At 47.5% G+C, this 22,919-nt stretch overlaps 1 pseudogene; it reads left to right on the top strand.

Moving 5' to 3' along the window:
- Positions 1–528: 528 nt before the first annotated feature.
- The window catches only part of LOC786346 (POU domain, class 5, transcription factor 1-like), a 47,988-nt pseudogene continuing 25,597 nt past the window's right edge, over positions 529–22,919 (top strand).

The following is a 22,919-nucleotide window of genomic DNA, read 5'->3' as shown; positions in this document are numbered from 1 at the left end:
GCAAGGGCTGCTGAAAAAATCGGTAGACCCAGCAAACTTGTGGCTTCCTCCTCATCTCTACCTTCTGTGCCAGCCCACCTGCAAGCCTGGCAAACACAGACTAGCTTTCCAGTCTCGTCATTAGAGGAAGACAAAGAAGACGGCGGAACTGATGCTAAGCACAGTCTACCATTATCAACCCTTTTCTGTTAAAACTCACTGGAGGACATTCAGATGTCTACACACCAAGACCCCTCACCAAGCAGGCTCTGTCTCTGGTGCCAGGGCACTGACCACGAGATGCCTGTTGATTATGTGAGTGTGATTTTGGAAACGTTTTCTTTTATGTTTTAATTTTTTTTAATTAAACATCTTACTTTGTATTGGGAGTATAGTCGATGAACAATGTGGTGATAGTAAAACATTTACTTTTTCTGTTGTGCTGAAACCTGCACTCCTTTGCCTCACCTGGCCCTGGTTTGCTTTCTGGCACCAAACAGGATGAGTCAGCCCCCTATGTTCGCATCCAGAGATCTAAGGATGGTGACGATGACATTCCCCACGCTGCACAGCAGCACCAAAAAGCCTGACTTTCAAATGAAAAACTGTCGAGGAGAGCCAAGCACCAAAGCAAAGGCAGAGATGGCCCAGGATGAAAGAGATGGCAAGGCTGACCACCAAGAGATGTATCCATGGCAGCTCAGAAGGCAAAACCACAGCCATTTGGCAACTCCCAGTCTTTTGAGAGGCTGAAGAAACCAATTAATTCAAAATGTATTATATACTGTATGCTAAATTGGTCACTAGAGGGAGTCTAGATATAACAAGTTCTTTGGCTAAAACCGTCATTATAACGGTTAGTATCTGGAGAGCTTTCCCCCTCTTCTTTCAACTAAAGTGCTCCAAGCACCTTGCCACCCCTGGTCTCATTACAAACAAGTGCCTCCGTGAGCTAGGCAGGTGGCCAGTCTCATTATCCCACTTTTTAAAGAAGGGCACCTAGAGGTCAAGTGACTTTTTTCCACATCATGCTAATTAAAACCTTCTGTAGCTGTTTTTGAAAGTTCATGGGCTCCTTAAAAGCTTTGTCAGTGATTTAAAAAGCCAAATTCACTCACGGACTGCTTTGACACTCTCATTAAGGAGAGGAGTCAAAAATGAAGAGAAAGGAGGCAACTTCCCCTCATTTTGGGTATGCTTAAAGGTTAAATAATTTGGTAAAGTAAACTAACCACCTTTAGAGCTAGAAATTATTTATTCATACTTCTTGATTTCCCATGTTGAATAAATATTATGGACTATATAGAGATTGAAAACTTGATCCCTCAAGACACACAATCCAGCTGGGAAGGGCTGTATGCGTGAGCCATTTCTGGCTGGGCTGATGCAGAAAAGCTTCATTAAGAGATGGCAAAGGATAGGAAACACAACATGATACAAAGTGGTGGACCTGCTCTCCTTGCTGCAGGAGCCTTCTCAGGAAGTGACCAAGGAATTCTGGATGCCCTGGTCCTTCTCCTGGCCCTTGCTCTGCTCCCAGTGTTCCCATAGATTCAGGGGCAGTTCAATATCTTTCCAGTAAATTCCATTTTGGCTTAAGCTCGCTGATTCTCTGGCTGATAAGGAATACTTTCTGGGCAAAAGCAGGGAGTGAATCATGTCCTGGAGAAAGGAAAGACCAGGCTTTTCAGGGAGGGATGAAACATAAGATTTGAATGACAAGGTTTGAACCACTAAATCTTCTTTTTATACTAGATCCTTGCCAGATGGTACAAGTACCAAACACATATTTTAGAAGTGTGCTACCCAAATGTCAAATATTACCATGAGAGGAAGCTGGGTAGAGGGTACACAGGACCTCTGTATTATTTTTGCAACTTTCTGTGAGATTACAATTATTTTAAAATAAAAGCGTTTTTTGTTTGTCTGTTTGCTTGTTTGTTTTTAAAGCACATTGTTTTTGATATGACTAGTGGAGACTGAATTCCCACCTCTTCTCCTAAGGTGTGTGGTTGGGGGAGGTTCACAGTCAGGGAAAGGAAGAAGCCGACACCAGAGTTGTAAGCTTAACCAAAACCACACTGGGGAGCTGGCTGGGGGCCATGTCAGGAAGTGGAGGAAATCCAGGAGCCTAAGGTCAGGATCAAGCCAACTCAGCGTGCCAGGCATTCAGGACCCGGGGGAGAAGGGGAGGGCAGAATAGTTTGGAGCTTCAGGCTGAGACGTGAGCAATTACCTCCTGGGTCCGCTACTGTCTGAAATTTGCTCTTCCAGGCTGCTGGGGTGTGATGCAGGGGTGTGTTAGCCACAACTTAAAAAAAAAAAAAAAAGCAGCAGAGAGATGAAGACACAAAGATAGGAAGAAGGATACAAGGATAAACTGGAGAAGAGAATGCTTGCTGACCAGACACGAGACACTGAGCCAGGTCATCCTGTGGATTTCATTTAACCTTCATGTCACCTCTTCATGGAAGGTGATACCATCTTCAGCGAATAGATGGAGAAAAGCAGCTCAAAATGACTTGCGTTAGACAGTACAGCTAATAGGTGGCAGAGCAGATCTGCCAGACTCTAAGCCCTCTGGAGTGATGCTCTTGAAGCCAGGAGCTGCTCCCCACCCCAACCTCTCTGCAACTCTAGTGGCATAGAACTCTTTCCCCTCAGGGTACTAACGATGTCCGTCACCTCACCCACAGCACAACCGGTTCTCGGTGAAGAGGCCTCTTGTCCACTCTGCCCTCAAGTGGGCGTGCTGTGTTTTATACAAAGAAACCCCGGGGTGGTTACTTTACTGGAAGATAGGCCGTCTACAACTGGCTATGGCTAGAGCAATTGCTGGACCCAAGGGCATGTACATCACTGATTCTGATGAATCTTGCCAAGCTGCCCTCCTCAGAGTTTGCACCAGATGCTCCCACACCCTTTGATACCCACTGTCATCAGGGTTTTTGATCTTTTCCAATCTTGGGATAATTTTTTTAAAAATCAGCATTATTGAGGTATAATTCACGTCTGAGACTCAGGGCAGTTTTGATCACACTTTCCCCCTTTAATGGGCTTCCCGGGTGGAACAGTTGTCAAGAGTCTACCAGCAATGCAGGAGTCACACTCAGTTTCCATCCCTGGGTCTGAAAGATCCCCTGGAGGAAGAAATGGCAACCCACTTCAGTATTCTTGCCTGAGAAATCTCATAGACAGAGGAGCCTGGAGGGCTCCATGGGGTTGCAAAGAGTCGGACATGACTGAACACACATGCACTCTCCCTCTTTACAAGTGTGGCTTCCATATCTTCATATGGTTAAATGATGGGGCAGGCATTTAAGGTCCCTTCAGTGAAGAGAGTTCTGCCCTGCTTGGTATCTTACTTTAGCACAAATCCCCCATTTGTGTGAGACAATCATACTTCCTCTCTATCCCCATTAAAGTGCCAGCAGTTGTCACTTGGGTCTTTTCTGGTTTTAAACCAAAGACCGCATGAGCGTCATGTACATTATCCTGTCTGATGCTCACAGTTCTATGAGGTGTTTATTATTTCCATTCTAGGAATAAGGAAGTGGAGGAGACACAGTAAGCCAGTGGCAGTGCTGGCTTTAAATTCAGGTCAGAATCCATAGCCCAGACTCTTCTGACTCTCTCTCACTGTGATTGTTGGACTTGGTGTCAGACCACCAGGACTTGCATCCCAGTTCAGCCATCAGTTGCTGCAAAACACAGAAAATCTTGTCCCCTCTCCAGGCCTCTATGCAAAGAGTGGTTGGAGTTGCCAACTTCCAGGACCTGAGTGGGAGAATGGGGCAGGCAATAATCTAAGATTGTCTAGACCCCAATCTATTTCATTACTCATCAGAGTGAGTGAGCTGCAAAGCAGAGGAAAAAGCAAAACCTCTGCTCCTGCAACACAAAACAGCAGCACTTCTCGATGCATTCAGTCTTGAACCCTGGGGACGGGTGGCTAAAGGGGGAGAAGGTCCATATTTCAAGTATTTATGCAACACATGTGAGGCAGTCCAGCTTGTCAAGAGGCTTTTCTTGTCCCAGGAACCAATTATGAAGGCAGGTGGAAGTAGTTATGCTTGTTGAGAGAAACAGGGCACAGGAACTCGCTCAGAGGCCCTGAAAGATGATGAGAATGAAAACCAGATTCCACGGGGTTATGGGAGAGAGTAAACTAGAGCTGCCATTTAGTTTTAGAACCTGGGGTAGGGAGAGGGGGGCACGCACTTAAAGGGGAGAATGAAGCATAGACAGTCAAGTGTTTCGCTCAAGTTCGCACAAGCGTTACGACTTGAACACAGATTCCCAATGCAATTCTTACCATCTCCCTACACCCCCCTGCGACCAGCCAATCTGCTTTCCCACCAACCCACAAGGAGACTTGGGAAGGCCTATCAGGCTGGAGAGGAGACAGGGAATGGAGTTAAGTCGTGGTGATGCTAATAGGATACATCTGCCGTTGTATAATTACCTTTGGATATTTGGTTACAATGACTCTGTGTTTTTTGCTCCACAATTTGCTGGAATCTGCAGAGACAGAACTTTACTATAAAGAAGATAAATGAAACATTCCAAAGATGTGGTTCAGCCTAGGACCACGTGATTTTTACCCAGAGCTTGTAAAACATCTCTGTCCTTTTAAACCCCTCTCAGCTGTGCAGCACACGAACTTTGCTTCCTTAGGGAAGCTTGGAGACCAGCAGTCTCTGAAATGTGCTGGTCTCCACGTTGGTCACAGTTCTGGTTATATTTTACCACTGGACTGGGTGAGGGAGCTATGCTGGGCAAAGTCTGGTGGTGCTTAACAGTCAGTCGTGAAGTATATTGTGAGAAATGGGGGTAGGGAAGGAGAAACGGCAGCAGGAAAGCCAGCCCACAGGCTGCTGAACATTGGCTTGGCCACCTTCTGTTGTTACTATCCATTCCTTAGGTCGCTAACACCTGGGAAAAAAGATATAGATTTTTACTGCAGTTCTGAACCAAGATACAAAGGTAGAACCCCAAGGCTTTGGAGTCACAGTTCTGCTTATCAGCTTATCAGTTGACCCTGGGCAAGTTACTTCACTTCTGAATCTGTTTATTCAAAAGCAAAATATGAACAACAGTACATACATTATAGGGCTATTAAGAGGATCACATGAGATAATATAAGTAATCTTTTTAGCACATTATGAGGACTCAGAAAATGACAGTATCATTACATGTTTCATCAAAGCAATGATGTCATCAATTGTAAGAGGCACCATTTTCTGGACCACTAAAAAAAAGAAGAAATTCTACCTTTAACACAAGGCTTTCTCATGTAGAATTTTAAACATGTCTGTAATAAAAAAATCTCTATTTAGACATGGATGTTTGATAATATATTACTTTTGTACCTGCTGCTGCTGCTAAGTCGCTTCAGTCGTGTCCCACTCTGTGCGACCCCATAGACGGCAGCCAACCAGGCTCCCCTGTCCCTGGGATTCTCCAGGCAAGAACACTGGAATGGGTTTCCATTTCCTTCTCCAATGCATGAAAGTGAAAAGTGAAAGTGAAGTCGATCAGTCGTGTCCGACTCTTAGCAACCTCATGGACTGCAGCCTACCAGGCTCCTCCATCCATGGGATCTTCCAGGCAAGAGTACTGGAGTAGGGTGCCATTGCCTTCTCTGACTTTTGTACCTACATAAGGGGAAAAAAAGTAAGCAAAATGAATTCCCTTCAGAAGAGAGTCACTTGTTAATTCAGCATCACTAATGACCATATTTTCACATAATATTGTCCTCTGAGCCATCAAGAATGAGTGACACACCATTTCTTTAAAAAGGTGGAGAATCTTCTCTACTGTCTCTAGAATTTCCTTCCAAGCCAAAGATCCCCATGCCCAAGGTTTATGCACGTGTGAGGACAGAGAGAGCTGTGTGTAATGGCCTGCCAACCATGATTGTATTGTGTATCCAGAGTGCAGACACATCAAAGTGTGCGGAAAGTGTGCATCTGAGAATTCATAACATCTGGTATCCCCAATGTGTTACAGTCAGTTGTGACGTATATTGTGAAATATTTGTAACTATTAAAGCTTTAAGCTTGTGAAGGCTTCCTTAAAATATATCACTGTGTCCAATATAACTATTCTTCATGGCAGAGTTACTACCAATTATTATTACACCAACATAACAGTCTCTGAGTGCCATTCACTGACATGAATTATTAATGTATTTAATTATTAATGCATTTAATTCTCACAGCAACCACGTGAGGTAGATACAATTGTTATGCTCTTTTTACAGATAAGGACTCTGTAAACTGACACATAGAGAGGTGGAGTAACTCAGCTGAGGTCACGGAGCTTGTCTTTCTAGAGTCTATGCTTAACTACTAGACTGGGGTTTCTCAACTTTGGCACTATGGACACTGGACTAGATGAATATTTATTGTAGGAGGGTTGTCCTGTGCTTGTAGGCTGTTCAGCGGCATCCCTGGTATCTTCCCTCTGGAGACCAGTGGTGCCCCCACACACCCAGGTATAATGACTGAAAATGTCTCTGCTGCTGCTACTGCTGCTAAGTCGCTTCAGTCGTATCCGACTCTATGCGACCCCATAGACGGCAGCCCACCAGGCTCCCCCATCCCTGGGATTCTCCAAGCAAGAACACTGGAATGGGTTGCCATTTCCTTCTCCAATGCATGAAAGGGGAAAGGGAAAGCGAAGTCGCTCAGTCGCAATCCCATGGACATTACCAGATGTGACCCCCGGGGCAACATCGCCCCAGGTGAGAACTACTGCATTATACCTGGTCCCTCAAGGTCGCCACTGAGGAAGCCAGATCCCAGGTCCTGTTTCATTCAAGCCCTGAAATGATGGGAGGCCCAAGATTCTGGGCGAGTGACCGGTCAGCCTCAGGTAGAACTGTGGATCTGTGGAGGGTGGATTGCTGTGTAGTGCCAATGGCAGAGCAAGTGTTAAGAGTTTGGGACCAGAAAGTCAAGAGAGTCTCAGAGATGCATCAGATGCAACTGACATGACAGCCTCACTTCCGGAGAAAATGAAGTTCTCTTTGTCCTTGAAACCCCTCCTCACTCCTTTTCCGCCTTCTTAAGGACAACCTCTGTCACGAATGTGGCATGCTCCTTTCAGTTTGTTTGTTTTGCTTTTAACATTTATATACATCTGTGATAAATACATAATACTGATTTTTCTATTTGAGAATTTATATAATTACAATTTAAAATTTATACCAAATATCAATTTTTGTTTTAATTCAACAATATATTTTGGAAATCTATTCAAAATGACACATATAGATTTAATCCGTTCCTTTTAACTGCTGCGGACTATTCCATTATGTGAATATACTATATTTTGCTTAGTCTCTCTCCTATTGATGGACAATTGAGTTGTTTCCAGTTTGACATGAATACCAACATCCTGTACTGAATCTCCTTGGAGGTATTTCCTGTGTACATGCTGAACTCCTCTCTGGCACATCCTTCAAGATGGAATTGCAGGCTTATAGGAAATTGCAGGCTTATAGGAAATACATGTTCCATTTCATCAGGTGCAGCCAAATTGTTCTCTATTGGGTTTATATCAGTTTATACTCTTGGGGATTTCCCTGGTGGCCCAGTGGCTAAGATTCCACATTCCCAATGCAGGAGGCCCAGGTTTGATCCCTGCTCAGGGAACTCTAGATCCCACATGCCACAACTAAAGATCCTGCTGCAACTAAGACCCATTATAGCCAAATAAGTACATAAATAAAAATAAATATTTTTATAAATTTATCCTCTCACTGTGCCGTGCTGTGCTTAGCTGCTCAGTTGTGTCCACCTCTTTGCGACCCCATGGACTGTAGCTGGCCAGGCTCCTTCTGTCCACGGGGATTCTCTAGGCAGGGATACTCTCACTTGCAATGTATAAAAGTTAACCTTTCCCATCAACACTTGGTGCAGCCATTTTTTTTTTTACCATTTTTGCTGATCCGAGGGAGTCTATTCCCATTGCGGGTGGGTCCAGCATGTGGATAAACAACATCCATCATGTGTGTCTCAAAGGGGAAAAGGTTGGGAGTCACTCGGTCTGTGAGAATAGTCGTGTTTGACCACAAACATCATACCGAGGTTCAAAAGTTGATGAATTGCCTAACAGCTCCTCAGAGTAATTCACCTTAGCCAGTGAAACACAAACTGCTCTTAAAACAAAGCAGTCATCAAATTAACTGCTGTGCTGAAAGAACTTCCCGGTGGACTTCATAAATTCGGTCTGAAGTCTGTGCAGTGGGTCCCTGTGGCTGTGCCTTGGCAATGGAATCACACTGAGCCTGGAGGTCCACCCTGCATTCCATGCGGCTCTGCATGTGGGCAGGTGTGAGATGAGGGGCCTTGGCAGTTCCTCTGGGATACTCCTCCCGCATCCCCCACTGCTTGACCAAGATTGGTGGGCAGACGGTTGATGGCCTGCCAGTCAGCCCACCAGCGGAGAGGCCAGGACTGGCCCAGCAAGGCTGCTTCAGAAAGGGAGGTTTGCCAGGGTGGGAGCTTGTCTGTACTGAGACCCCCCTCCCCCAGGCCTTTCAGACCTTCCTTGCTCACCTGTTCCCTCCTAGTCACGTACCTCCACCCCTCTAGAGTCACAGTCTTCAGGGTGTAGATAAAATTCAGCAGGAAGCCAAGGAATCCAATCTGGGCTCTACTCTGCCCATCACCCAGTGACCAGGGAACTGCTGTGTTCAATGGGGAGGGTCCCTTTCCTGGGGACTTCTCAGGGTTAGTGTGAGGAGTACCACTGGTGACAGGTGAAGTGGGGAGTACTTGGTTTAGCAGAGGAGGCTCCAGTTGGGCTGTTCAGCAGCCTAGGCTTCATCACGTAACCAGCTGAGTAACTTCAGGAAGCCTCCTCTGTTCTCTGGGCCTCCGTTTGCCCATCTGTGACATTACTGCACTGGGTCAGATCAGCACTTCTGAAACTGTATTCCACCCAATGTTCCACATGCTCCATGGAAAAGGGATTCCGTTGTCTGCTAAGTCTGGGGACACTGACTGCCATAACTGCCCTGGTAATCACATTGCTGCTGCTGCTGCTAAATCGCTTCAGTCGTGTCCGACTCTGTGCGACACCATAGACGGCAGCCCACCAGCCTCCCCCTTCCCTGGGATTCTCCAGGCAAGAACACTGGAGTGGGTTGCCATTTCCTTCTCCAGTGCATGAAGGTGAAAAGTGAAAGTGAAGTCGCTCAGTCGTGTCTGACTCTTCACGACTCCATGGACTGCAGCCCACCAGGCTCCTCCGTCCATGGGATTTTCCAGGCAAGAGTACTGGACTGGGGTGCCATTGCCTTCTCCGATATGAACTTATAGAATAGTATTTATTATAGTATGCTAAGTCGCTTCAGTCGTGTCTGACTCTGTGAGACCCCATAGATGTCAGCCCACCAGGCTCCCCCGTCCCTGGGATTCTCCAGGCAAGAACACTGGAGTGGGTTGCCATTTCCTTCTCCAAGGTAATCACATTAGAAGGTAGCATTTGAAGGTTTGGAGATATCTGGCAGGAAAGAAACATGACATTTCCCAAACATCTTTGGTTTTGGAACACTTTTCCTGTTGAATGAATAAAGCTTTTTTAACATCTCTGAAATTACAGATGTGTCTCACAATTGATGCATTTTGAGAGACTTTGAAATATGGTTTAATAAATAATAGCTATTGGGTAGCAACTAAATGTTGGCACTCGTTAAGTACTTAACATGTAGAATTGATTTAATGTTCCCAGTAATCCTGTAAATTCGGGACTATTATTATTCCCACTTTGCAAATGAGGGAACTGAATCACAGAGCAATTAAGAAACTCAAAATCAGAAAGAGAAAAACAAATATATTATGTTAACATGTATATGGAATCTAGAAAGATGGCACTGCTGAACCTATCTGCAGGGCAACATTGGAGACGCAGACACAGAGAACAGACCTAAGGACATGGGGTCAGTGCGGAGGAGAGGGTGAGATGAATGGAGAGAGTAGAGGAAACATATGCACTACCGTATGCAAAATAGATGGCCTGTGGGAATTTGCTGTATGACTCAGGGAACTCAAATTAGGGCTCTGTGACAACCCAGAGGGTTGGGATGGGGTGGGAGGGAGGAGACATGTATACCTATGGCTGATTCCTGTTGGTACATGGCAGAAACCAACACAATATCGTAAAGCAATTATCCTTCAATTAAAAATAAATTAATTTAAAAAAACTCACTCAGGATCATACATCTAATAAATAGGGAAGCTGGGACTTAAGCCCTGATGATCCTGAACGCTTAACCACATACCCCTGATCTTTGGAATCAGATTTATGATGCAGTGACTATGAAGGACATAGGCAAGGTCATCAATGGCCTTGAAGGGACTGCTTTCCATGAGAAAGAGCAGAATCATAAACGGGCAGAGGCTATTTTAGTGCAAGTATCAGAAGAGAGGAAGCTGCTTCAGGAATGTCTTTGAGTGAGTGTGAAGAGAAGAGGGGACCGAAGTTGGGAGAGCTCTGAGAGGGGTCCAGATATGATCTTTCAGCAGATTTCATATTGCAGTCTTGCAGGGTAGAGAGATCAGACACCTGGTCGACCTCATAATAAGGACTGTGCCTAGACTTGTGGTCTGCTCGGAATCCTGCAAATCCTGGCAGGCCTTAAATCACACCTGCAGGGGAGGTGGGCAGGATTATGACCCTCATCAGAGAAGGCTGCTGAGGCCCAAGGAAAGTGAATTTCAGACATGTTTTCTTGCGGCTTTTTCTCACTGGAGTCTGTGGGAGCCGTCAGTTCTCCAGACTCTGCAACATGCAGGAGACAAGGCAGGCAGAACTTCACCCTGAGAAGGTGAATTTCTAGGCCAGTGTGTTTCTAAGGAAGGCACACACTGCTTCCTCTCTTCCCCTCCTTCATGGTCCCTTTAGAACCTGGTGCCCTCCCTGGGTTCCTAACATCCTGTCCCCCAAAACAATCTAAAACTCACTCCTGTTGGAGTGTCTCTGACTGATGTCAGCTGTCTTCCTCCTTCGAAGGGGATTTGCATCATTGCAAGGGAATGCAGCACTTATAACCAGACATGTTTCTCAAACTATAATGTGCAGACCAATCCAGGGGGGTCTCGTTAAAATGCCGAGTCTGAGTTGGTAAGTCTGGGTCATACATAATGAGCTTCCAAATGGATGCTGAAGCTGCTGGCCCAAGGACCACACTCTGAGTGACAGACAGTGGTTTGGTGGAGACTCTGGGGTCAGGATGGCTGCCCACTTTTCTATCCAGCTGACTTTTGGAAAGCTACTTACTTGCTCCTCGTGTTAGTTTCCCCATCTGAGTAGTTGTAGTAACTACAAAGAGCTGACTCACTGGAAAAGACCCCTGATGCTGGGAAAGATTGAAGGCAAAAGAAGAGGGCAGCAGAGGATGAGGTGGTTGGATGGCATCACCAACTGAATGGACTTGAATTTGAGCAAACTCTGGGAGGTAGTGAAGGACAGAGGAGCCTGATGTGTTACAGTCCATGGGGTCACAGAGATTTAGCAACTGAACAACAATAAATGAGTAGCAAATACCTAATAGGATTTAATAAATGCCTAGTTATTATTGAAAACCCCAAATAGTGCTATCTACTTAATGGAATTGTTAAAAAGGATTAAGTGAAAACAGTAGGTACATAGTACTTAATCCAGAGCCTGGCATGTAGTAAACCCTCACTAAATAATAATTAGCAGATGTTATTAATGGGTATGGAAAGACTAAACAACAACAACACGGAAAGGCTAGTCTGGTAGAATCAGGCACTGGGAAGCCAGCAGGAAGATGGGGGAGAAAGCCATTCTTTCTGGTGTCATGAGGATAAAGCTATTTGTATTCTGGTTTAGAACCATCGGAGGCGAGTTTCTCTCCTGTACTTCATCACCACTGCTGCCCTGCTGGTTTCCCTGGAAAGAATGAGAGCCCAGGTCACCCTGGGCAGATGGGATGACAGGTCACGGATCCAGCCTCCTGTCTCAGCAGCTTTGTCTTCCCAGGAGTGTCTCTGCGGGTCTTTCACTTACTTGCAGCCACCCTCAGCTGCTTCTCCTTAAATCATCTCTGCATCGCAGAGGGTTGGGAGCCTGCCTGCATCTCAGGGGCTCCAGCTGTCTGCTGTGGACTATGAATAGTGCCTGTCGGGCTATTTGTCTCGTCACCTTTGCAATCTGCTTTCTGCACAATGTCTAGATGGGGCATGTTTGCAGGCTTGGTGAAGCCATTGTTTTTCTCAGTGACATTTTCTGGGAGAAGCATGGATTCATGAAGAGATAAGGACAGTCCTTGTTTATGATGGGAACTGTGTGGCCCACTTGTCATCTGCATCTATTTGTCCTACATACCTGTGCACACTCAGACTGCAGAATCAAAGGGTTGGAGCTCAGCAGTCAAACTGCAAGGTACAAGTGAACCTCCTGGGGATCTTGTTAAACTGCAGTCTGGTTCAGCAGGTCTGGGGTCAAGCCTGAGATTTTTGCATTTCTAACAAGCTTACAGGTGACCCAATGATGCTGGTCCATGGACCACACTTTGAGTAGCCAATGGATCTCAAACTTTAGCATGCATCCAAATCACCTGTAAGCTGGTGTAAAACACACACTACTGGGCCCCACTCCCAGATTTTCTGTTTCTGTAGACCTAGGGTGTGGAGAAGGAAATGGCAACCCACTCCAGTGTTCTTGCCTGGAGAATCCCAGGGACAGGGGAGCCTGGTGGGCTGCCGTCTCTGGGGTCGCACAGAGTCGGACACGACTGAAGCGACTTAGCAGCAGCAGAAGCAGATCTAGGGTGGGACCTAATACTTTGCATGTCTAAGAATTTCTCAAGAGAACCTAATGCTGCAAATATAGGCAATGCACTTTGAGAACCAAAGTCTCCCAATCTTTTCATTACTTTTATTGGTGTCTTTTGAGTTCTGTTAGTCTGTAGTCCTACCTGCTTGTGACAATGTAATGGTACTAGTCTGTCATATGCATAGCTGGCAATGCCCCAGACTTGGCCAGTGATGCCCTTGCGTTCGTTACGACTCTGCCTTGAACTGGTTGCTTCGACTTGCCTTACACTCTGCAAGTTTGCTGGCCTCATTTCCCGACAGCCTCTCCTGGTCCTTTTGACAACAGCAGCTCCAGCCTCGGTCTTTGTACCACTGCTCTGCCACGCCTAGACCTCCTGCCTTGGCTGCCCTGGGCAAGCAATGCTCTCCTGTCTGCACCCACTCACTGCCTTAGGGTACCCCTTCTCCTTTCCTGGTTCCTTTAAGGACACCAGGCAGCTGCCAGGGGCCTGGCATGTGAGGCTGTGCCCAAGGAAAGCAGAAATCATGTTGTTAATTAAACCAGCATGGACATACTGCCCCGGAACTCAGGAGCCTGCCCTCTCCTGCCCCCTCTGACCAGAGCCTCACAGAGCTGGAACGAGTTAGTTCAACCTTCTCAGTTGATGTCATTTACGAGGTGGTTGTGCAATCCTTTGTTTAACAGGACTGGTTTCTGGGCCCGGCCCAAGGCTAAGCTGGACTCTGGCAGGCATCCATGTCCCCAGCCCTTCCTGCTCCCTTGAACTTCCAGACCCTGGCCATTGCCCCCTGTATACCAGGCTGGCATTATCTTGTTGCCAGCATCCCTGAACTCCTTTGCCTCCCCGGAGGAATCCAAGGACAATGCCTCTGACCTTTCCCTGAAGCCCTGACTCTGTGGAGCTTTCTGTTTTATGAGCTGTCCTTTCTTGTCTAGAGAATCCGTTTCTGTGTTTGTAGTCAGAGCAGGAAAAAACTGCCCAGAGAGGCTACATGGCTGTCTGGGGGTCTGGTAGCCATATCTCTGTGATTAAGAGTCTTTGGCCTCCAGGATGCAATCTTCTCTCTCTTCCTTGCTATAGTTCCCAAAGTTCTTCCTAACCTTGTGTGACAGCTTCTGCCTCAACTGTAGCAGGCTATCTTTCCTGAGCCCAGCACACTGGAAGGGCAAAGGCTCGGTGTCAGATTGGCCTGGGTTCAAATCACTTCTTCACTGCTTTTCAGCTGTGTGACTTTGAGCAAGTGACTTCTTTGAGCCGCAGCTGCCTTGTCTGTAAACTAAAGAACACGATTCCCACCGCCTCTGGGGGCAGTCTAGGGAGAGGATGTGGTGAAGGACGGGCACAGTGACCAGCAGACAAGGTTGTCACTGGTCCCCACAACCCAGCCCTAGCCCCCATCGAGGTCTAGGCTTCCAGTGGCTCAGTTCTTCAGACAAGGAATGAGTGGGTGCAATTCCAGGCCGGCTTGGTTCCCTCTTGGCACTAAACCGGCTGAGGACGGCTGGGTGGGCTACCACCACCAGGACAGAGGGCCTGAGACCCAGGCCTGGCTGAGCCCCTCCCAGCCTGTATGATGTCAGGTAACCCACCTCCTCCCTCTCTTTCGTGTAATGTAATGAGGCAGCTCGAATGTGAAACCCAAGTTCTCTCCAGCTCCATGATTTTAAAATAGGTAAACTCAATAAACACATTCAGGCAGGGAGATGGGCCTTGCAAGAGATGTGGGGTTGCTAGGGTGGACTCTGGGCCCTTCTCAAGCCTCACCTCTTGGAGAATGCTGAAAACTAAGACCTGATCTCTCTTCCCCTGGGCTCACCCTTCAGGGTCCCCATCCCCATCACAGAATTCTCAAGCCCCGCCCTGCTGAACTGTGCTGTGATGGAATCTGTGTTTTGCATCTTTCTCCTCTAAGTGCAGCTTCCTGGTGAGCCCAACATCTTTCGAGCCACATGTGGGACAGCGGTGAAAGGTTTCAGGGCCTGTAGGTGGTCCCTCCCCAGTGGGCTGGTAATCACTTCCCGGATTCCAGAGGCTCATTATGTGAAATCTAAGCTGGACGCCCCAGCCGGGGTTTGCCTCTCCCATCTCAGCTGTCAGCGGGTGCTTGAATTGTTTACAATTATTCCAGGGTCGAGAAAGGAGGACTGAGGCTCAGGAAGGTCTGTTTGCAACCCCCTCCCTCATGCTCTCCCTGTTGATGTTGGCCCCACTGGAGTCTCCCCCAGAGCGGTGGTCCCACCCCCTGGGTGCACCTGCTATGGGGGCCTGCCAGCCCCGCTGGGCTCGGGGGTTTGGGGGGGATGTGTGTGGGTGAGGGTGGAGTATTTGACTTGGGCTTGACCTTCCCATTGGGAGGTGGGGGCTGCGGGGCAGAACAGGGGATTCATCAGCCAAGAGCTGTTTGACAGTGTGTTCACAATCCTAGAATTGAACTTGAAATGGGTCTGCAACCCTTTCTACCATTTCTTCCATTTTTCCTTTACATAAAGAGGGTGAAAAGACTCTCACAAACCCAGAGGCAAGTACTGGGATGGGGGAAGAATTACCACGCACAGATCTTGCCTGTAAGGAAAGAACAATCTAGAGAGAGGTCAGAGAGAGTCGTTCCTCCATTCATTCTTTTGTGTTCTGGGTGAGTAATTAGCCACCAAGGCCCTTTCCTCCCCTCGAGCCTCAGGTGGAAATGGGTAAGTTTGGGGGTGGATGTGGAAATTCTGAAGCTGAAGAGAGGCTGTTTTCCTACTTCCACTCCTTTCCTGGGGGCTGGTGCAGACAGGAGACACTGAGATGGGAAGCACAGCCCCTGCCTGGGGTTGCACAAGGCCTAGTAAGTACAGGAAGAGCTACAATACAAGGCTGACTCCTATCAGAGCCTTCATGAGGCAGAGAAAGAGAACCAGGAGTTCCCAGGAGGAAAGGGCCACACCCAACTAGTGCTCCCAGAAAGCCTCCCTGGAGAAGGCCATGAGCTGGGCCTGGAAAGATGAAGGGTTTCCACAGCTAGAGATGGAAAGGGCGGGATTAAGGGTACTGGCAGTGTGTGAGAAACCCATGGGAAGGCTGGAAAAAGCAGGAGATACTCAGGGAACAAGTTCACTGGAAATTAACTAGGGGAGATTCCCTTTCTTTTAATGGCTGTGTGGTCTTGGACAAGTCCCCTAACCTCTCTGGGCTTGACAGCTTTGTGTACACAACACAGAGAAGGCAGAGAGCTGCTGTGAGGCCTTTTCATCTCATCTTTCTTTCCTAAAGCAGTGAATAAGACTGACAAAATCCCTGCCCTCATGGGGTGGGGAGAAAGAGAATAAACAAATAGGACAGATGGTACTAAATGCCTTGGAGAATAATAAATTAGGGAAGGGAATGGAGAATAGGGGATTGGATAACAAATTGAAATAAGATAATTAAGGAAAAACAGTGGTAAGATAACAATTGGTCCAAGATCTGAAGGACCCAGCCATGTGGATACCTGGGGAAAGAGCTATAGAACAGAAGAAACAGCTAGTGCAAAGGCCCTGGGGTGGTTGCAAGCTTGGTGTGCTCGAGGCCCAGGAAAGAGGACAGTCTTTCTTCCCGAGAAAGGAAGAGCAGTAGGTTTCCATAGAAACTGGTTCTAGGAGGATGTATATAGCTGGCTCTCTCTCTGCCATGGCTAAGTACCATTGTGTAATCAGAATCAGCTTGATAGGGCTTGTTAGCAGGAAGCACTCGCAATGCTAGCACCAGCAGCTGGCAGAGTGCCCAGGGCACCTGGCGGCAATCAGCTGGACCAATTGGCTGTGCTGAGAGCATGCTTCCTGACCCACCAACTGCAGGGATTCTCAAGTGCTCCTGTCTTTGGTCTAAAGGGCTCTGAAGCTTTATCTGGAGTGTATCAGGGGTACAGCGTGGTCCTGCAGCAGCAGGCCTCCAGCACAAACAGTGCTATCCCCACAACCAGACACTAGCCCTGAGTGCAATCTCCAGTAAGGCGACAACAGGTTGGGAGGAAAACCACTGACATCATAGCTGGGCCCATTTTCCCCAACCCCCAACACTTCCATCTCTTGATCCTTCCCCTTCCACCAGTCAAAGGAGTCCTCCCTTGCTCCCTGATGGAAGAGGTGATACAGTAGAACCCCCAAAACAGTCCTTTCAGCTACTGAGTCACAAATACTAAGGTCCTGGAGATATTTATGGGACTAAGGCATGAGGATAGAGGAGAAGTAAGTTCATGGTTGGGAGGTGGGAGGGGAGGGAGAGGAAAATGAAGATTGGATACGGGGAGGGGGAGGGGCCATTGAAAGGGGTCTGTGTTCTGCCCTCCTCTAGATCAAGTGCCCAGTGTGGAATGGGGGCAGAAGGGGTGACTGTGGGGTATGTCCAGGCCAAATGGGGTTCAGGAGAGTCTTCCCCAAGCTCTCTGGGTCCAGCTTGATGCTGGTACCACATTTAGCCCCGTGTGATTAAAAATGGCCTGGGTGGGGTCATGGAAACCAGAAAGACCCACCAGGAATGGTGGGAACACATCAATGTCAAACTTCCATATAAAGAGGCTGCTGCTGCTGCTAAGTCGCTTCAGTCATGTCCAACTCTGTGCGACCCCATAGACAGCAGCCCACCAGGCTCCCCCGTCCCTGGGATTCTCCAGGCAAGAACACTGGAGTGGGTTGCCATTTCCTTCTCCAATGCATGAAAGTGAAAAGTGAAAGCGAAGTCGCCCAGCCATGTCCAGTGACCCCATGGACTGCAGCCTACCAGACTCCTCCATCCATGGGACTCTCCAGGCAAGAGTACTGGAGTGGGGTGCCATTGCCTTCTCCACCATATAAAGAGGAGTAGGTATTTATTGTATATAGCATTTATTCTAAAGCATTAACTCATTTAGTCCTCAGAACAATTCAGTAAGGTAGGCACTTAATCATCCCCATCTCATAGATGAGGAAACTGAGAGGTTAAAGAAGGTCCCACCGCCAGTCAGAGACATGGCTAGGTTTTGAACAGGTAGTTTGGCTCTGGAATCTGTTCCCTTAATAACCACTCCACTATATTGCTAAGATCAGGCCGCCTTGCTGGATGATGCCCACGTGGATCCTTGACCACACTGAGGATCAGATTCCATACCAACCCCCTCCCCACTCCCCTCACCACCACTGGTTCTCCATAAACCTCCCCAGAGCTTAGGCACCGTTCAGATAAAACAGGGAGGGAAAATTCCAAATTGACTGCGATTAAATTTCTACCACCTGATAGAAGAGGGCTCATCAGTGAAACTTAGTTCAGTTACAGACCACTGTCAGTTATGGACTAAGTTCACCCTCATTACGATAACCTCCTAGGACCGGAGTGCCTCTCCCTGCTATTGCTGCTTCTCCTGCACTGTCACCACCATCAGGCCACCTGCCGAGGAGCAGGAAAGGGTGCCACCTCACCTAGGGTGAGAACAAAGATATACCTACTACTGGGGATGTGGCTTCCTCTTCCTTGGTCAAGGGTTTCTGATTTTTAGGTTGAGCCATTCCAAGTGGGTCGGGTTGGGGCATTTCTCTTGACTCCAGCAGAAAGCGCTCTCTGATTGGCTGGAGCCATCAATCACCCCACTCACTCATCCAATTATGCCTGCAGTTCTACCCTCATCTGGAAAGAATGAAGGCAGCAAAGCACTATGGTCGTCTAATGCAAACCATTTGTGTAGTCAGAAGGAAAATGGGACGTGATTCACACGGACTTTCCAGCTTCTTTTTTAAGAGGCCTGCTGTCAATAAAGTGAAGGCAGGGCATTTTGCAGAAAAAAGGGACATTTCTGGTCAGCCTGGGTTCATTCTCCCGCAACCATCTCTGGACTTCTTTGGGAAGCAGGGTCTGATCCATTCTTGGTTCCCTGCAGATGAGCTATGTGTGTGTATAAAAGGTCAGGAGTTTTAGAAATTCCAAGTGTGTGAGTTTCACATCATCTTAATTTCTCACAAGCCATGTGCCAAGATGCAATGATGTATTTCACACACCAAAGAACACAAAGGAAACATTTAACAGTTATCATGTTTTAGTAGATTGTAAGCTCCTTGAGGGCAGACATGTTTATGATTGGTTTGACCTCCCAGACCTAGCACAGGCCCCTAGGAGGCAGATGCAGAGTTTTATCTCAACACCCCTTCCAGCCTCTCATCCCTCCATGTATCCTCTGCCTCAACCATCCTTGGACTGCCACTCTTCTGCCACAGGACCTTTGCACATACCTTCCTTAAGCCTGGCGTGTCCTCCCTCCCTTACTTACCTAGTTAACCTCTGTAACTTCTGAGCTCTCAGCTCAGACATCACATCTTCAGAGAAGTCAGCCTCCCTAATTAGGCCAGTTTCTGCAAGACAGATTCTCATTCCAGGCTGTCACCTTCCTTGTTGAATCTGCCACGGTTGTCATTTTATGCTTTTTCACGTGTCTCTTTGATGAAGGTCTGTCTCCCTCTCCACTTTGCCAAGTCTAGGAGGACTTACCACCATCTCCCCCACTGTCCTGCCTAGCTCCTGGCACTTGGTAAGTATGGAATGTGTTGGTCAGCCTTCACTGAGCACCTGGTCCTATGTACCAAATGCTGAATAACCCCCCCCAATGGGTATTACCCTCCCTTTGCAGAGAAGCAAACTGAGGCCCAGAGAGGAAAGAAGAATTGCTCAAAGTTCCATGCTTTGTAAGGGCCAGAGGCAGGCTTTGAATCCAGTTTTTCTGACCCAGGTCCCAGCATTCTTTCTGCTGCCTCTCTATGGGTTGGCTGAAGGACTGACCTGACTACTTGGGATGGACGGCATCAATCTTGCATGTGAAGCTATTGAGGAAAGGCTGCGGTTCCAATGCAAATTAGCAGAGGTTTTGCCCAAGGAAGGAGGCTGCTTGGGTTCAGCTCCAGGCCAGCCTTTCCCTGCTTAGCTGGAGACAGCAGTTCCCCAGCCAGACAGCCCCGTTCTCTGGTCCTTTCCTGCCCTGCTGGGCCATGAACTCTGTGGGCGGTGAGGGAGGCATTTCCGGGGCCCCGGGTTATACGCCTCTCGGGGGTGATAGCTACAGCTGGCCACATGTTCACCAACTGCACTTTGGTCAATTGCCCCAGGTCCTGGTTCACAGAATTGCCGGGAAAATGACAGCTCTGGGCCCACATGAAAGGCATTCTTGAAAAATCTCTCTCCCCTCCCTCCTTCCCCTGCTGGAGAATTTTGTGCTGTGAGTTATTGCAGCAATTGGCAGTCCGGATGGGTTTGAGTAGAGGGGGCTGGGCTTTCTCGTTGCTTTATTGCTCCAATGTGTGCGGAATCAACTCAGTCCTCTGGCAATCTTTCCTCCCAGCCTCTTCATGGAATGAAGATGCTCAGAGAAGTGGAAGCCATAGACAAAGAGCCTCAGTTTCTTTGCAGTTTGTCCTGTAAAGCAGGGGTCCCCAACCTCCAGGATCTAATGCCTGATGATATGAGGTGAGGCTGATGTAATCATAATACAAGCAAAGTGCACAATAAATGTAATACACTTGAATCATCCTGAAACCATCCCCTGCTACCCTGGTCTGTGGAAAAATTGTCTTCCACAAATCTGGTCCCTGGTGCTAAAAAGGTTGGGACCACTGCGGTAAAGCTCCCCTGCACATTGCAGACCTCCTAGCAAATAGAGAGGGTGAGGGAAGAGACTGGGGTTGGGGGGGCAGGTTGCAAATCTTTGCACTGAATCCCTGCTCCATGTCTCCCAGAAGTGACGGCCATGGTCATGACCAAGGTGCATCCACAGTAGTGGGCCTGGCCATGAGGAAGAGAAACCTGCAATGTCAGACCAAGGACTTCATCTGGACAAGAACGATACTTAATGCTTATGCATTTGATCTCAAGTAGATTTTTATCTGTCCGTGGCCACTCCAGGGGTGTCAGGGAATGTCACATATCACACATTGCAGGGGGGCAGGGGGGGGTAATTGTATTTCCAACACCTTCCTGTCTGAAGAGCAGGGCTATCCAATAGGACTTCTTCGAGGAAGAAAATGTTCAATATCTGTGTCCTCTTAGGATGGAAGGCCCTGGTCACATGTGGCCCCTGAGCACTTGAAATGTGGCTAGTTTACACTATGTCTTGAATTTCAACTAATTTTAATTAGTTTGAATTTAAATAGCCACACATGGCTAGGGGCTATCATATTGGAGAGGGTGGTTCTAATGACTAGCAACATCAGCATCACCTGAGAGCTTATTAGAACTAAGCCCCACCCTAGATCTGTTGAATCAGACTGAGCATTGTCACAGGATCCCAGGTGAAGCATATTAGCAATTGAGAAGGGTTTCTCTGGAGCACAGTCAAGAACAAAGGAGGTGAGAAAACAGAAAGCAAGGAATAAAGCTAGTGGACAGAAAGAACAACTATCATCAAATCTTTGTATCTTTCACACAGCATTTATCTGGGGGGTATTGATGCTTACTTTGGAGTCCATTCTCACAGCACTGGCTGTGGGATTTTTTTTTTTTTCCCCAGTCTGCAGTAGATTGGAAGCAGCAGTAGAGGCACCATGGGAGCATCTTTGCCGTCTCTAATGCCACTTGTTTAATCAGCATAAAGTGTCTGTGAATATAAGGATCACGATAACCAGAGCCATTTGGGAAGGTGAGGTCTGGACCATCTCCCTAAGACCACACTGGAGTCTCTCAGCTTGAATTCTGCAAGCCAGGGCAGCATTTCAGAATCTCATTTTTAAGTGCACGTTAGTGTCTGCTGTAATGAAACACATGCCGTAGACTGATGAAATTTAATGTTCAAGCTAAATAATAAAATCTTTTATTTATGGGCAAGTTTTACGTCTCCCTGAGGGGAGATAAGCTAGTGTACAAGTCTTTCCCACTTTCCCTGGGTCTGATGTGAAGCCAGCTTGTTCCCCCTTGACATCACAGGGGAAATATGAGTCGGAGGGAGGTGGAAGGTCGGGGGAGAGGAGGCTCTATATTTACAAGCCTGTGGTATGATGCAGCCAGATGCAGATTCTACTGGGTTTGTGGGTGTGAGGACATTGAGGGAAGTAGTTAAATAGGACTTACCTTTCTGACCTCAGCCAAGTCTCCAGAAGGACTCATGGGGAGGGTCGCACTGGAGAAATTTTAACTCTAAAGAGACCACAGATGATCAGACAATGCTAGAAAGGGCTCCCAGCCCTCACAGACCCCATCCTTCACTGATAAGCTTGCTCTTTCATTCCAGGAGTCTATCAGCAAATAAGAATTGAGCTCCTTCCATGTGCCAGGCACTATTCTAGGTGGTAGGGGATTAAACAGTGTGAAACAAATCAGAGAAGCCCTGTCCTCAATGAGTCTGCCTCTGAGTGGGACACAGACATGTACACAAGTAATTTCAGGAACTGAGAAGGGTTGTCAGGAGGATAAAATTAGTAGAGAGGCATGACAGCAGTCCAAGAGGGCTTCATGGAGGAAGTGACATTTGCATTATATCCTTAGAGGTAGTGAGAAGAAGGCAGTCCCTGAAGGTGTGAGGGAAAGGCACTTCAAGGAGGATAGGAGTGGGGGTCGGGGGGATGGAGTGAATCATGCCAGGCCAGAGTGGTGGGATTTTATTCTAAGCGAAATGGGAAACCATTAGAAGGCCATGTCTTAAGAAGAGGAGTGGTATTTCCTACGCTTACTGTGGTTGCCATATAGAGACAGGACTATAACTTTGGGGGGAAGAGCAGCAGCAAGGAGAACAGGGAAGAGGCTGTTGTGTTCCAGATGACAGAGGATGGAGACTGGGTTGAGGGTTCATAGTGGAGGTATAAGAAGAGGCTGGATTTAAGATATATCCTGAAAGAGGGGCAGACAGGTCTTCCTGTGACCTGGATGCGTGTGGGAAGGTCAAGCTCAGGTGCCTGAATAAACGGGTGAATGATGCCATCACCTCTGGAAAGGAAAATGTTTGGAAGAGGAAATCAGTGTTTCTCTAAATCTGAGATGCCATTAGGATATCCAGGTGGATTAACATTTAGGAGTCTGGTGTGCAAGTTCTTGAGATTTTTAAAATGTGGTCGTAGTCAGAATATAGAAAAGATTGGGAGCTACAGGACTACCAGAAAACAAAGAATGCCTAGGGAGGGATAAGATTAAAGACTGAGCCTAGAGGGACACCACCACCTAG

Source organism: Bos taurus, chromosome 21 (genome assembly GCF_002263795.3).
Source record: "Bos taurus isolate L1 Dominette 01449 registration number 42190680 breed Hereford chromosome 21, ARS-UCD2.0, whole genome shotgun sequence".
NCBI classification, from domain to species: domain Eukaryota; kingdom Metazoa; phylum Chordata; class Mammalia; order Artiodactyla; family Bovidae; genus Bos; species Bos taurus.
The sequence above is the reverse complement of the archived record's forward strand: the minus strand, read 5'-3'. Positions and strand labels throughout refer to the sequence as shown.